This window comes from Xiphophorus hellerii, chromosome 16, assembly GCF_003331165.1.
Source record: "Xiphophorus hellerii strain 12219 chromosome 16, Xiphophorus_hellerii-4.1, whole genome shotgun sequence".
NCBI lineage: Eukaryota > Metazoa > Chordata > Actinopteri > Cyprinodontiformes > Poeciliidae > Xiphophorus > Xiphophorus hellerii.
The window spans coordinates 11,836,218-11,852,151 of NC_045687.1; the positions used below are offsets into that span (position 1 = coordinate 11,836,218).

Below are 15,934 nucleotides of genomic sequence, written 5' to 3' on the forward strand. Positions count from 1 at the left end.
TGTGAAGATTGTTTTTACTAGTAAAATTCCAAAATATACTGTGAGAACTTGTATTCAGCCCTCCTGAGTCAATACGTTGTAGAAATTCTTCTACAATTCAATTCTTTGTAGAAAATTTTTCTGCACCTTGTTAGTCTTTAGTGTTGCTAACACCAGATTTTCATATCTAGAAATCTTTTGTGGGCTCTAGCAAGTTTTTTTTCCTTCACTGTTGCTCTCTATTTAACAGCTTTCTTCTCTTTATGGTAGCTTCCACAAGCTATAATGATGCTATATATACAGTACAGACCAAAAGTTTGGACACACCTTCTAATTAAAATGGGTTTTCTTTATTTTCATGACTATTTATAAGGCAAGAAATCCCACTTATTAACCTGACAGGGCACACCTATGAAGTGAAAACCATTTCAGGTGACTACCTCTTGAAGCTCATCAAGAAAATGCAGAGTGTGTGCAAAGCAGTAATCACAGCAAAAGGTTGCTACTTTGAAGAAACTAGAATATAAGGGGTATTTCCAGTTGTTTTACACTTTTTTGTTTAGTGCATATTTCCACATGTGTTATTCATAGTTTTGATGCCTTTAGTGTGAATCTATAATGTCAATAGTCATGAAAATAAGAGGAAACTCATTGAATTAAAAGGTGTGTCCAAACTTTTGGTCTGTACTGTATATCTATATATATAGATATATATAGATAGATAGATAGATAGATAGATAGATAGATAGATAGATAGATAGATAGATAGATAGATAGATAGATAGATAGATCTATATGTATATTATAATCTTTTATCCACATGTAAATATAAATATTCATAACCACCTTGTCGGCTATTTCGAGTGAGACTCTTAATAGTACGCAGAGGACACAAACATCAGTGAAGGATCACATTACTTTGTACAATAATACCTAAATGGTTGGGTACAACAACCATATTCAAGATGCAAAATATTCTCCTAACTTCTTTTTGTGCTCATATTTGTTTATTGAGACCTTTTTCAACTTTTGGACACAGTCTGCTATGACCAAATGTTTCCATTAGCACACATCTAGTCCTCCTAATGCACAAACACAATATACTGCTCACCTTTCCAGAGAGATCACCAAACACCTGACCTTCTCACAACATTCTGCAGGAGTTCAGATTGTAGGGATTTATGGGAGTGAGTCAGGGACTCTGGCAGGGCTGTGCCCCATCACTGACCCCCGAGGGGGTGTTCTGCACTCCCTTGTGTTTTGACAGCGTTGCTATACGTATGGAACCCTGAAAAATTAGGTGTGCTTTTCTCCCAATTGTTCTGACCCTTGTAAATTGTGCCCTGGCTACCAATTGCCTTTTTCCTCTTGAAATATCCCACCCTTAAATGAATCTCTCAGGTACTGGGGCCTCTCAACGTGTGCCTTCAGTGGTCTACAGGAGCCCCAAGACTGGGTTCATTAGCTCTGCACTGATCGCTCAAGCCTTGAAAGCGTCTGGCGATGGCAAGGATAATATAACTCTATGAAATGGCAGCACAAGTCCCCAAAGACTAATTAAGGTAAAAACAAGTAGGTTTGTAAAGGTTTAATGTGTCTTGTATAGAGTGCACATTTGTCCAGTGTGAGTTATGAGAAGTCCTGTTTGACTAACGGTTTCTATTAGCCTACATATTATCAAAACACAAAGGTATTTTTATTGTTTTGAGACCATTTTTTTCCATTACAAATGAAAATAAGGGTTCCCCGTTCCTCTGCTTGAGACAATGAACTTTAAAAAGCATTTAAATGTATTGTGCAGCAGTGTTTGAAGTGCTTTTTAAACTATTTACCTGCTGTACAGAACATGAGGTTGCCAGGTATATTTTGGGACTGTTTAATGCCTTGTCAGGCCTGTCAAGGCACAAAACCAGTGGAAGCTGGTTTTTGTGTGATTGATGAAGCCTCCAATGTGTCGAGGCCCTCCCAGGTGAGCAGGCTCTCAGAAGTGTACTGTGTCAGGGTACTGTGAGATAACATTGGAGCTGTCCTCCCTGCCACCGTCCTGCTAGGAGCCTCATTCATCATGGGCACAGAATAGCTTTCATTTTAATCGTATGGCTCAAACATAATACAACTCTCCACCTAGTGGCCTCTGAATCCTTTTAAGGATGTATAGTAAAATATTTTTTATGTATCTTTAGTGGGGGGTTATTTACAGTAAGGAAATTTCTTAAGCAGAGAGCAGAATCTTGCTTATATTTACATAATTGGTTGTGAAACACACCTCAGATTTGCAAAATTTGTATCGCTAAATCTTTTTAAACCCATTTAATTAGTTTAGTTTAAACCATTTTTACCCTTTAAGTGGAGAAAATCATTCCCATCTCTGCAAGACACACACAGAACAAACTGGCTTTAGCCTAATTATGTTTTGCTAATTGCTGTCAGTTTGTGGTTAATGATGTGCTTATGCCAAGAAATGTACTGGTGTGATTACATTGATGCCTGACAGTGTTGATGAGGGGTATTAATGGGCAACCCTACTGTACACTTTATTGAAAAAACATCTAATATTTCAACAGTTGCTTTTTAATTACTGCTTTGCACCCCGCCCAATGTTCCTTCATTGACATATTTTGTTCTGTATAAATAATGAAATGGCTGTTAATGTTATAATGCAGAATGAAATGATGATTTGTTGAGGCATTAAATCATCATTGTGCTTTGTCAGCACAAGTTGTATGTTTCATATTCATCTCATCTAATTTAGCCAGGCTGGAAAAATGGCCACACACCTTGTTTTGTTTTTTTTTGGTGCTGGCCGGTGTGTGGTGTGCCTAAAAAACATCATACATGGCTAAATTTATAATCAGGAATGTTGGAGGCAACACAATGTTTCAAAGATATTTATTTTTTTAAAAAGGTGTACAACTGCACCAAAATCAATGAAGAAGCATGTTTTTTTAAAAGTATTTGATCATGCTAAGTGACAGTTTTTGGTCAATATGAGTTACCAGTTTCTCATTTGGAACTTGCAAAGATAATTTTTCCTATGAACTGCATTGAATATAGAGAAACAACAATAAATGCAAGTACATACCTGAACACATGGGTTCTAATAAAAACATACATGGGCCGACTTTTCCTTCTGTTTAAAAAAATGCACTTTTTTTTGTTTAAAAATGTTAAACATAGGTTCCTTTAGGAGGGTCTTTCAGAAGTTTGTTTTTTCTGGAAATTCAATGAGAGACAGTTATTCTAAGCAAACTGTAAAGACCGGACAAGTTAAAATAATAAACATGAATTGGGTCTAAATCAATAGATACACATGGGGTGGATGAGCTAAATGTATCTCTTTTTTTCACTTGGAGAGGCAACACACATACTCAAAAATCTGATGTTTTTCATACTTGTAGGGAAAATAAATTAATCTGGACTATATATTATTAATTGAAAAATGGGTGAAGTGTGTCATGCAGTTTGGGATTCCATTTTCTGTTTGTTGCTATTGTATTGCCCCACTAAACTGATATAGATAAACAGCAAGACAATTGTTATTCATAATTATATATTATAAAGTATATTGTAGCATCTTCTACACGTGACAAAAAAATATATATGTTCATAGTCTCGCTCTAAAAATACTTTAAAAATGTCTAATTGACTTCCTGTTTCACTAGGATATAAGCATAAAATCACACAGTCCATTATTTTTAGCCACTCTTAAAAATTGAAAAGACAAGAAAACATGCTATTTAAAAACACGGATATTTGTCACCAAAATGAAAAACTTTAAAAGAAGTGGAACTGTGAAGAACAAGGCCTGGTTAGATCTGAAGTTTATTTTGTCATCACCCACACTAAGCAGAACAGCAAGAAAAGAGAGAAAATTTCAAAAACACAATATCATAAAACAAACAAACATGACCATTTATATGCCACATTAAATGGCAAAAAAACCCCAAACTTCTCTGTCCTACCATTAAAAAAAATTTATGTGCACAATTTACTTAACTTAATTGAACTTTTACTCAAACAGAAACCCCCAAGGACTTTCTGTTACGAACACTTTAGGAGGGTCTGTGATGAATCAAAAGATCACAATAAAGAGCAATTCAATCTTTAACGAGAATAATGGTTCAAAACATAATATGGACAAATCAATATCCATACAGTTCACCAATTAAAAACTCTTATAAATGAGCACAAAATAAAAAAAATTTCCAAGACCCTTTCAGTCCTCTAACCTAGCTCCAGCAGAAATGTTAGCTAAAGAAAAGAGAACCGGACAGAAATGATCAGTGACATTTCTCTGTAATTGTTGAGAATCATTGCAAATGAAGCTTGTGAGTGCTTCTGTTGGCAAAATGGGTTGTACAAAGTAGGTGAACTGATCATTTTAGTACTGGTGGTCTTATCTTACACACATTTATGTTAACATAGTATTTTTTAACTGAATAGTAGTTGCCATTTTGATAAAATGATTATGTAATACTTTGAACATTTTAACTGTCTACAAACACTTTTAACATAATCATTGTGTTTCATCCAAAGCTTCTTTTGGAAAACCCTCAGAAAGTTGCACACCAGTGCAGCCTTAAAGAGAACAAAGTAGTCAGGGTTAAAGAAACAATTCAGTTTTGGTTTTGGTTTTATATATAAACCAGAAAGTTCAAAGTTCATGATTGGTTTTGACAAAATTATTTAATGTCACATGGCCAGCATTATCTTCTATGAAAATATGAAGAGCCATGTGTATTGAATTTCCTCCACCAGTGGCAGTACAGGGAGTGTTTTCCAGCTCTGTCAGCTGAGAATGATTGTTTATTTTAAAAGCAATGTATGGATATTGCTTTTATTTCCAGATGCTCATGGTCTTGGCCCAGAATGTTTGTTGTGTCTTGGAGTCTTTTTTGTTTTTTTTTTATCAAGAAGCATAGACTCTATTCATACTGAGTAGAAATCTGCTTTACATTGGGCCAGTGGGATTAAAGAGGAACCTGTGCTGGTATAATTTGCAGAAGAATGACAAACAAAATCACCCAAGTTAATTAAAAACAAAGTGTCACCAATATGAGAATTAAGCTCAATTTAAAGAAAATAAACTACTATAGTTTTGGGTTTCATATGCAGGTGAAACCCAATACAACATGCGTACTAAGTTCTGTGAATGCAATTAACACTATGAAGGGTCCTGCCGGTCTATTACTCATCTACTATTAAACAGTGAGATCTGATTTACATTGACATACATTGAGCAGTAAAATTATTTAAACATGGACTTTTATTTACCTGTGTTTCATAACTTTGTGGCCCAGTTTCTTGGATCTCTTTCATTTCTTCATCTAACTCTTGTTCTCTCAAAATAATAATAAAAATAAACAGGTCATAAAAGTCTCAAATGGACTATCAAATAACCAAATATTTAAACAAAACTTTAAATTTTTTCTTTTATTAGATTTTAATCCAGGAAAATATTTCTTTCCCATTATAATTCCAAAGCTACAGGTGGGATGTACTGTAGTTTATAATGTGTTCTTTGTCTTGTTTATTATGTCTTTGTACTTAATAACTAAATAAACTTGTTTTTGTTTTTGAATAATTAGTAAGTAATGATAATTATTAGAATTAAGCTAATGCCATTTAAAAATTTGCCCTGCAAATGAACAGCATTGTTAAAAGGAACAAACAAATCATGGTGCTTTCTCTGCCTAAATTCTATATTATTTTTTAAATTAGTCTGTCAGTTATGAAAAAAAAACTCTGAGTGTGACTAAATTGAGATATAAGAGTTTGCTTGTGTCTTTAGGCAACAGCAGGGGCACATTTTAAAATCCCTCCTTAAACAAATATAGCATATGCAGTGGTTATTAGGCACCATCACAATCCCTGGTTATTTGGCAGACTGTTGCTAATGGAAGCGTGGACTTGAGTGGACGTCACAAGCTCAAGGTTGAACAAAGAGCCCCTTTCTGCTGGCCAAAAGGTGCTGAAAGGCAGGGTGAGGGCGGCAGGCCTGCATGGAGCACCACTATCATGCTGGGTGTTGTGCACCAAACCTCCCAGACAAAGATGAAGCAAACTTCAGCAGGAGACCTCTACTTTTAGGATCAAATTAGCTGTTTGAAGATGCTAAAGGGAAGTGCATTTAATATTTTGCTGTCTTTGTAGTCAAAAATTATACACTGATCATTTGCAATTTCCAAACACAATCAACAATGTGGAATAAAGGTCAAAGGGGGCTATTTTTGTCTTTTGTTTATCCCAATAAACAAGTATAGGAATCTTCATAGTTAATTGTTTTTTTCTGTGCCGCAGCGTTTTCTGCAACATATACCTTAATAAAGGCCACGTGTACCCATATGTACCCTTGAAAATGAAAAAATTTGTGTGACATAAAATATAATAAAAGCTTGTTCTTTTCTCTCTAGCTCCAAAAGGTTTATTCTCCAACTAGAACTGCTTAGACCATGCACAGCATCATGGAAAATTTCAACAAGAGTTTTAAAATGTAAAAAGAAAATAAACTGGAGAAAACATTTTATTTACATTAGAATCCCACACTTTTGTTAATTTTACTAGGATTTTATAATAAATAATCACAAAGTACCGAATAATTTAAGTTAAAGAAATATATTTTTTTACATCATATTAAATTTCTTTAAAATAAAGAAATATCTGAAAAAAACAATTAAATGTATCAATATGGTCTGATGTACAGTACAGACCAAAAGTTTGGACACAACTGTGTGTCCAAACTTTTGGTCTGTATTGTATACCATTCTATAGTTGCTCTGGTTGGTTGTTTGATGCTGTTTTGCCTATGGAAGGTCAACCCTGAGGCCAATCTTACAAATGTTGCTTTTTCTAACATAATAACTTACTTAATCTTCCTTAGCTCTATTTGTCTTCCCATCAACTTTCATTAACTTCCCTGTTCCTGTTGAAAAAAAGCATTATCACAGCATGAGCCTGCCACCACCATGTTTGACCATTGGGATGGTGTATAAAATTGATAGGTGGCAAACAGTATTTTGTTGCACTTACTAATTAAATTACATATTGTGTGAATTGTTTACTCTGGATTTTACCTATAAGAACTAAATTGGGCAAAATATGTATGCAAGTCATAATTTTCAGATTATTTGTAAACTAATAAAATCCATGTATGCTCTTCCTTTCACTCTAAAATTAGATGATAGTTCTGGTATCAACATATATATATATATATATATATATATATATATATATATATATATATATATATATACTTCAGGTACACCCACGAGCTCTCTGAAGTGTCTTATCTATTTTCACTCCGTGTATTTACGCAGAAAGACAGAAAAAAACCCTGGATTTATCATGTTTTGTGTGTTATTTTTGATTGTTGTTTTGGATTTGAACTTGTATCTAGCCATGAGTTTCATGAATGTTCACACTATTACCTGTGAACAGGTAATAGTGTACAGTATATGCAGTATATGCGCCAGAGTGACAGACAGGAGCTGCCTGTCAGGCAAATTGTGGTCATGCAGCATAGCATTAATCTGAAGCTGTGAACAGGGAGCACAGAGTTTGCGGACCAAGGGAAAGCCTCAGAGCCACGCGCCATAGCCCATGGAGCCACTCAGGTTTCTCTTGCGTACAGTCTATTTGCCTCCTTGTGTTCACAAAGGAGATTTTATTTGAGTTCCCCCCTCCCTCCACATCTCGCCTTCTCTCACAAGCCTTCATAGTCAGATGGAGTCAGACCATATCAGTGCATATTAAAAACTGGATCTGTTTGCGAACATCCATTGCCAAGGCACGGAAATGGAAGATCACCTCACCAGATCCTGAGCTGCTGGATCTGTTCTGATATTGTTGAACACATAGACAAAGGTTTTTCCTTTGATTTCTTCATTGTTCAAAAGAAAGATCAAAAGTTGTTAATGCAGAAGCTCCACTTTATAGTTTGCTTTTGTGCAACATAACCCAACAAAAGACAACAAGAAGTTGCAACCATTTTTTTGTTACGATCAGTTGTACGTTAGCAATTATGTCATCCAAACTTAAAAACATGCTCAATACAGAGGTCACCCAGAAATTTCTAGATGAATAACAACGTCTAGTTCTTCTCATTACAGAAATGTGGTCACAATGCGGTCTGAAATTCATCTTTCTCATTGTGTCTGAACTACACCAGCCTGGAGGGTTGGATCTGTCACCAGCAGTGAGTACTGTAAAATGTTATGTTTCCTCTGCGCAGGGCCTTTACAACACAGGAGCATGGAGGCCACACACAGCTCTCAGAGATCCTGCGATGAGAGTAAATAAACCAGATGTGAGCCATCCCTGACACCATGTGTGGATCTGTGTAGTGCAGACTGGTAGGAAAACAAAGTTTGGTCAAGCATGATCACCACCTCACCTTTTTCTGTGGCTGTGCGTGCTGGTTCACAAACCAAATGACTTCCTTGTGAGGTCATAATTGAGCCAGAACAAAATACAACCATATTTCCTAATCAAGGCAGGATGTTGTTTAAAAAAATCAAATGTAAACTAAACATAAAAATTTACTGACCATATTGATTTGACAAAATAATCCGAAGTGTGTGAAAACCGAAACCTTTCATATTTTTATATTTTTCTGTTTCACCAGCACAAATATCTATTTATTTTATTGGGCTTCTATGTAACAGACTAACACAAAATGACACATTTAAATCTTATTTTATTTGATTTTACAAATTAAGATTTGCAGTGCACATTTGCATTTACACCATCTGACTAATACACCTAAATAATATTGATATCAGATAAAAACTTCAATGTTCTTTATATAATGAGAAAATATGGGTATCATTTATCTAATTTCAAATTATCCCCTCAATATTTTAAGCAAAACCTTTGGTCCACACATTGTTATTATTAACATCTTATTGGAGTGGTGAAGTCATATAAAAGCCAAATTAGACAGAGACAGTTTAAACTCTTTCATATTACATATATGAAAGCGTATCAGGTCTCAGAGGTGTTAGACATCTATAAATTAGTGGGACAAAGATTGAAAACTTTGTCCCACAAAGTTTTGTCCCAGGAGTGCAAGAAGGCACTCTCCATTGGAGTGCATTTTTGGGGATTCACAATTATTGTTACCCAACCCAGGTTTAGTCTCAGATTATATCGGAGGGAGGAGCTGGACTCTAATGCAAGTGCCAATCACGTTTGTTTATTTTCCAGAGAGGCCCTTTAACATGAAGCCCAGATTAGTGATTCTGCAGGTTCTCTGTAAATGTCACAAGGTGTCGCAGCACATTCACCTTACAGTGCTCCTGAGCAAAGCAAGCCACCGTCACCAGGATTGAGAGTGACAATGTTGCTGTTCCAACAGCTACACACTCCCAAAAATCCATAATCTGTACTCCTAAACAGGATTTGCCTCCAAATTACGCCATTGCATGTGGTCCTTCTGTTTGTTGTTGCCCATAGGCGTGCATAGACTTTAAATAAACACAGCTTTGATAAGCCAGGGGCCAGACGGTGACCTTTGCCCTTTAGCAGTTCCGATCTAAGTCCTGGGGACATGAGGCTCACCAGATGACATAAGTATGGCTCTTAAATTAGCTGAACTTTTCAGCATTAGACAGTTTATAAACATTGTGAGTGGATAAGGGCGTGTAGGTAGGAAATTGTCTTTGTCCTGATTACTGAAGAAGAGCAGAGGTCAAGAGGCACAAGACAAAAAAACGGATTGGAATGTGTTACTTTACATCATAATTCATGAGTATTTACTGACAAGTGACACTCGAAAACAGGTGTTTTTTTACACTCCATTGTTTACAGCATAGTTGTTTTTTTCTGCTTTAGATTTTTATACAGTAAGTGAACTTTTAATTTGATTTTTGAATGTTTTATGTATACCCTTCCAATTTTTTCCTACACATACTCTTGATCAAAATTTTGAAAGCTTCCAATAACATCCAAAGGTAAATCCAAGAAAATAACTTTGTATTATATAAATATTTCCCCCTGCAGAATAAGAGACTCTGGCTTATTTGAAGTGAATGAGGCCCATAGCTGCAACCAGCCAGTCGTAGTCTGAACCCTCTTTGTAGGCACTCAAGCGTCCACCAAACCACAAATTATCATTGGAGCAGCACTGACCTCCTGCACCATAACCAGGCCCACCCTAGCCTCTCCAAAAGCTTGGGATTTATGGCATATTTCCAAATAAACATGTCTGAGGCTTGTGGTAAAAAAAACAGATCTGCGGGTGAGGCATGAATCTGAGAGGATCAGATATGACACGAGTGTGATTTATCACAAAGAAAAACCCTAAAAGATGAGCCCATAAATAAATCAGGATAGTTAATATCTCTACTTGAGCTTAAGTCTTTTTTATGGGCGCTGCTTTTTCAGTTTTCCTACATCCAGCTGTCTCTCTGCTTTATTCTATGACTTTTTTCATGGCAAAATTACCTGTGTGGAAAGTAAACATTGCTTAGCTCTGTTTACTTTTGTTTCTGTATAATTTCTGGCTTGTACAGTAGTCACACTTATGAAGGTTTGGTTGCTGAGTGGAAAACTTCTCTCGAGCACTGTGTCATTTGTAACCATCTACCAGGGTGGGATTGCTCATTTTAATATTCCCTTGCCCAAAATTAAGAGCATGTCTACTTTTCTAAAAAACTAATAATAACAGAATGTCTGAAGGTCCTTTCATAAATTGTTGCTTATGTAGACTTTTGTCTGCATTTGTAGCGCATAAATTCTTCGCTACATTTCTTAAGATTTTGCTTAAGAAATGTTTATGGAAATTTTGTTGCCACTAAGTATATAATATAAAGTTATTTGCTTTACTAAACTTTGCAATTACCAGAGTAAAAGTAAAAGACAGTTCTCTACAAAAGAAGTACAGGTTTTGCTGCTTGACACTGTTTTATATCCAATTAGTCCTAATCAGTCCCAATAAACCTGGAAGTTATTCAAAGATTCTCAAGTTTCATGTACGAACAAGTGCTTTGCATCTTAAAGGGTGATGAAATATATTTTTGTCCTGTGTCCATAAAAGTTACATTTTCCTAAAAAAAAAAAAAAGAAAATGCAAACATTTTTTTCAGAGGGTCTTTGTCTCTTTTTCACAACCATAAATTTTATGCCTTATCTTATTCTGATGTGTCAGGGATGCGTAAAATAAGCACGCTCTAAGTAAGAAGGAATTTAAAGGATGGGTGTATTTAATGATGAGAGACAGAGACGTCAGAGTAGATTGACCTTCAGCTAGTGATGGCGCCTAAGACAGAATCGCAACGATTCTTTTGAGAATGTTTTATATTCTAAGTTTCCTCCAGAGTCTGAGCCTGCTCAAGCTGTCTTTCTTACATGAGCAGAATAATTGTTGCATGAGAGTTCAGTTTCACTTGTATGCTGTAGGTAGGTGTTAGCCTGTAATTCTGTGCACTCTAGCCAACACTAAGATTCTGCTTTGGCATACTGTGTTGATGACATCAGTAATTTGTCACTCTGCAGACACTCTGTGATTTATGGGTTTTCCCAGGCAGCAGAAAGTGCCATTGGTGTTTCTTTTTTTTATTGCACTTAAAACCTTTTTACTGTAAAATGCAAAGATTACAGCATAATACATGCTTGGAAATGAGCTGCAGGTTGAGCAAATATGCTGCGTTTTATTCTAATAAAGTAGCAGGGTTGTGAACAAATGTTTATATTATTTTACAGCTTGCCTTCGGGAGGGAAAAGATTTCCATTAATAACCAGGGTGATGAATGTGAGCAATTACCTTTTATTGTATAAATGCTTCGCCCCCTAAAGCTTCACACTTGGCTTGTTTTGATTTCCTTCTTATGTGAAAAAGTCTCCAGGTCAGTATCTCACACTGCAATTATAATTTTGCTAATTACATTTCACATAATCATGATAGACAGTAATTATTCGTAATTTTGGTCTTCGGACACAAATTTCTGAAATGCATCTAACAGGTGTTTGGAAGGTTTTTTGTCTGTCCGACTTCATATCTTGGGTGCTGAGCGCTCTTGAGAGATCAACGAACAAACAAGAAGTTAATTGAAGAGGAAAGGTGGTCCTTTTATATCAAATGGGGCTTTTTAGAGCAAGTAATTACCCAAACTGTCACCTTGGGACCTCAAGCACTGATGGACAACCTGCTTTCCAGGCAATAAGGCAGTTTTTGTATATTTGCGCAGCGAGTGATTTGCAGAAAGACATCCTTGTAAAGGCCACCGGCATTACTCTCTGAGGGCACCCTGAGTGCTGACACACGATGTCCATCAACTCCACCATTGCTGTCATCACAGAACGCACCAATTCTTGCCAGCCAGGTTTCTCTTGCTATTTGCTCTTATTGTACAGTATTACCATGGAAACCAAGAAACAGTGAGCCAGAGAGCAGACAAAGATTTCTTTTAGCTGGCATAGACGCAAACCCAGTTTGATTGCATTCAGGTTGAGTGCTGAAGGATCATCACCACCTGGGATGTAAACCAAATAAATGCTGTTAGTTGGCACGTGTGGATCCTGCTTGAGGATGTTTTAAAGTGGACCCTGATTATTTATGTGTTGGCATGTTCCCGTGTTGAAGTAAAGATGCCCTACAAGTTACTAACAAAAGAAAGCAACGTCAAGGGGGAAAGTTACATTAATAGCATCCTATACAAAGAAGAATCTACGTAACATTTTCCAGAGAGATTTTTGAAAACTACACCCTGTAAACAGAGGGTGTAGAACATAATGTGCTGATAGGGAGAATCAAACCTACAGTTGTCAGCATTGGATTGATGAGAGTCTCGGGAGCATTGATGTTGATGGTAGAGAGCTTTACGTCAGCTCTAAGGGCAGAAGGACAGCCTTTGCTGGGAGTCCCATCTCCATGGTCTGTCTGGGGGTAGTCGAAGGTGTTCATTAATCATAGTCCTAATTTGTTTTCTCACAGCTGTGCTGACACTGAATATTATTACAGTGTCAATGAGGAGGGAATCTCAGTGGCAGAAGCACTCATTGTTTCCCATCTTTAAGAGTCATATAAGAATGTCTTGTTTTAACCTAGTTTGGCTGGTAGATTATGGATTGGTCCGATATGGATTGGTCTGCTCTTGTTTTTAAAATGTAATCATCAGTATTAACATACCTTCCTAAATTTACTTTAAACTAATTGCACACACTCAGTAGGTATTTGAATCTTTATTTAGTTGGTATCATCAGTTTCTCTGTTTAGTATCATCACTTGAAATGCATTTAAGTGATTCTACACCTGACACTGAGTCAGTTTTGTCATAAACAAGGACTGGGAATTATAGTGTTGAAAACTGTTGTTAAAATTAATCCAATCAATTAAATTTTTAGTCGTGTGAAAATGTGGGAGCAGTTGGAAAATTAGTCAATGATATTTTGTGATGTAACAATGTTTTTCCCCAATGGCCTTATTTAAAGTTAAAATATTTGAATCAATAAGTTAATATTTAGATTTTTGCTATTTTTCAGAGGTCAGGCATCTTCTCAATCTCTGCAATACCTTCCTCAACAAATCAAAGATCACTGCTAACTAATGGGGGAAATGAATACCTGTGACTGCTTTTGTAGATAAAGATTTAGTTATAATTGAGAGACAAAATAAGAAGCTGATTGCAATTAAATTAAATTAAATTAAAACAAATATGATTTAGTGCATTGGCATGTCAGACCACCAGTTTCTGACCGGTTTTGATTAATGTTATTCAAAAATCTTAATACATTGTTTTTTTTGGTTCAAATCCATGCTATTATTTATGTCTCACTAACATTTTCTTGAAGTTTTCATTTGTAATATTTGGCAACAATATGGTGAATGTAGATAAAAATATGTCATATATTAATTTCTTCTTCTGGTCCAAAAGTTCCTATGAACCATAAAAGTTGGCTAATTTCAGGCTTGGAAATGGAGGTTGATGCTAAATTGTCACCCAGATTTCTCATTTTAGTGTGCAGTGCAGAGAGCATAATTTATATATTACGTACATTATTTAGAACATAATTGAAAAGGTATATTCATATTACATTGTTTCAAATTATAAAAGTTGTAAAAATTCCATACTGCAAAATTTATACTTTTGTTTTATGCACAAAAGTATAAATATTGGGTTTTCTCTCAATGATTTGTCAATTAAATTTATTGGCACTTTAGTTGACTAAAATGTAGTACACTTAGTCAATTAAATGTTTCTTGTTAGACAAAATCTAACATAAATGTTATTAAATCCAAATAGAAATTTTCTGTCAAAATCAACACCGATCTAACATATATTGAAGCTATAATTCATCTTTATTGCATGTATAATCAGACAGAAATCTGATCTATAGGCCAATGTGTGCCAGACAGTATATTATAATGTAGATACAAAATGCTTTTTTATTTTATTCAATCTTATTTACAAATTTTAACTGCTGGTTATAAATTCAACTTTACTGTTTGCTAATCTTACAATACATCTTGTAATCTCACAAAAAGGCTTTTCACTTACAGTTTTTCTCTCTGGAAAAGTAAAGCATAAGTCGAGAAAGTGAAAGACCTTATTGTTTGACTTCATCAGTAGCAGATAAGCCTGGAGGTTGCTATGGAAGCTCAGCCACCTGGAGCCAGAGTCCAATTTGGGAAAACCACAAAGTCAACATGAATGCGTGCTACCGGTTGGGAGAGAATTGAAAAATGTTGTGATTGTGTAGGCCATAATCACAAGTCAAAATATATAAACTAAAACCCTCCTGCATACAGTGACACATCACCATTAATTGCCATCAGTTCAGGTACACTCCCACAATGACACATATGAAGTATACCTAATGTGAAACTTTCACTGCTACAGAAACCATTTCCTTTTATTTAACTGAAGCTAGGCTAAAGGCTGTGTAAGTTGCATGCTTCCCAAAAATGTTTTAAATCAACTACATCTTTTTGAGCAGACATTAAGCTAATGTCCTTCCATAGAAAACGTCTGACATGAAAACCAAGAGGCAGTGTTAGTCTGACAGGATAGAAGGCTGTGGAAACGGTAAAGAAAAATATGTTTTTTTAGTCTTGTGTTTGAGAAATGGCAGCCAACGTATTACCTCATGTAATATCCACTGTGACCTTTCATTCATATTCATGTGGCTAATACTTCCAAGAAAAAAAATAAAGAGAAAGAAGTGGCAGTCCCGAATTTCAAGACCCACAAGAATGTGACTTCCCGTTAATTTAATAATTTTTAATGGCACAGGTTAATGAGATGTTACAGGCAACTTGTGAGCAAAAAATTACAAACAAACAAACAAAAAAACCCCAGAATATTAATTGAGACTTAATGCAAGTCAACACGCTCTTCTTTTGTATAAGTTAGTCTTCACTTCTGAAATTTGTCCGAACAGTAACATCTTTTAAGTGCTGTCTTTATAATGTAATGGCTTGTATCATGGTTCAACAGCTATCATAATCAATCACTATATAAATAAGATTTTTTTTTGCAATAATATTGTCATTTAGCATTGTGGTTGTAATTAGTCAAGATAAGTCAGTACTTTTTCACTGTCCTGTGCAGAGATACCTTATTTAAGGCTTTATTCAGGCTTTATATTGATTATATTTGTGTGTAGCTTTTAAAGTAGGAACACATTCTTTAAATTTAATTTAGCACCCTCTTTATAAAGAGGACAAAGCAAAAAAATTTTAAATGGGCAACTTAGGATTTAAGATGTTTACATTTTAATATTTGTGAACACAGCAAAAAACTCCTTAACTTGAAATTTCCTTTTGGGGTTCAATCTTAAGACACAACAAACCTCAGAAAAAGGTCCTGAGAGGGAATGTATAAGCTAAAACCAGAAGTCCAATAATCTCCAAAGGTTTGGCAGTTTGAATAGACATAAATTTGTTAGATGCAACACTGAACCAAAAACAACTGAGCTGTTATATTAGCCAATGTGGGCCTATCTTGCTGTTCAACCA

The 15,934-nt window shown here is 35.4% G+C and overlaps 1 long non-coding RNA gene across 1 annotated transcript; it reads left to right on the top strand.

Annotated features, from left to right (window-relative positions):
- The first annotated feature begins 7,228 nt into the window (after window positions 1–7,228).
- LOC116736214 (uncharacterized) lies at window positions 7,229–13,778 on the top strand. The gene is made up of 3 exons (XR_004342502.1): window positions 7,229–7,408; window positions 12,146–12,150; window positions 13,768–13,778. It is a non-coding gene; the product is annotated as an uncharacterized LOC116736214 (long non-coding RNA).
- Window positions 13,779–15,934: the final 2,156 nt, after the last annotated feature.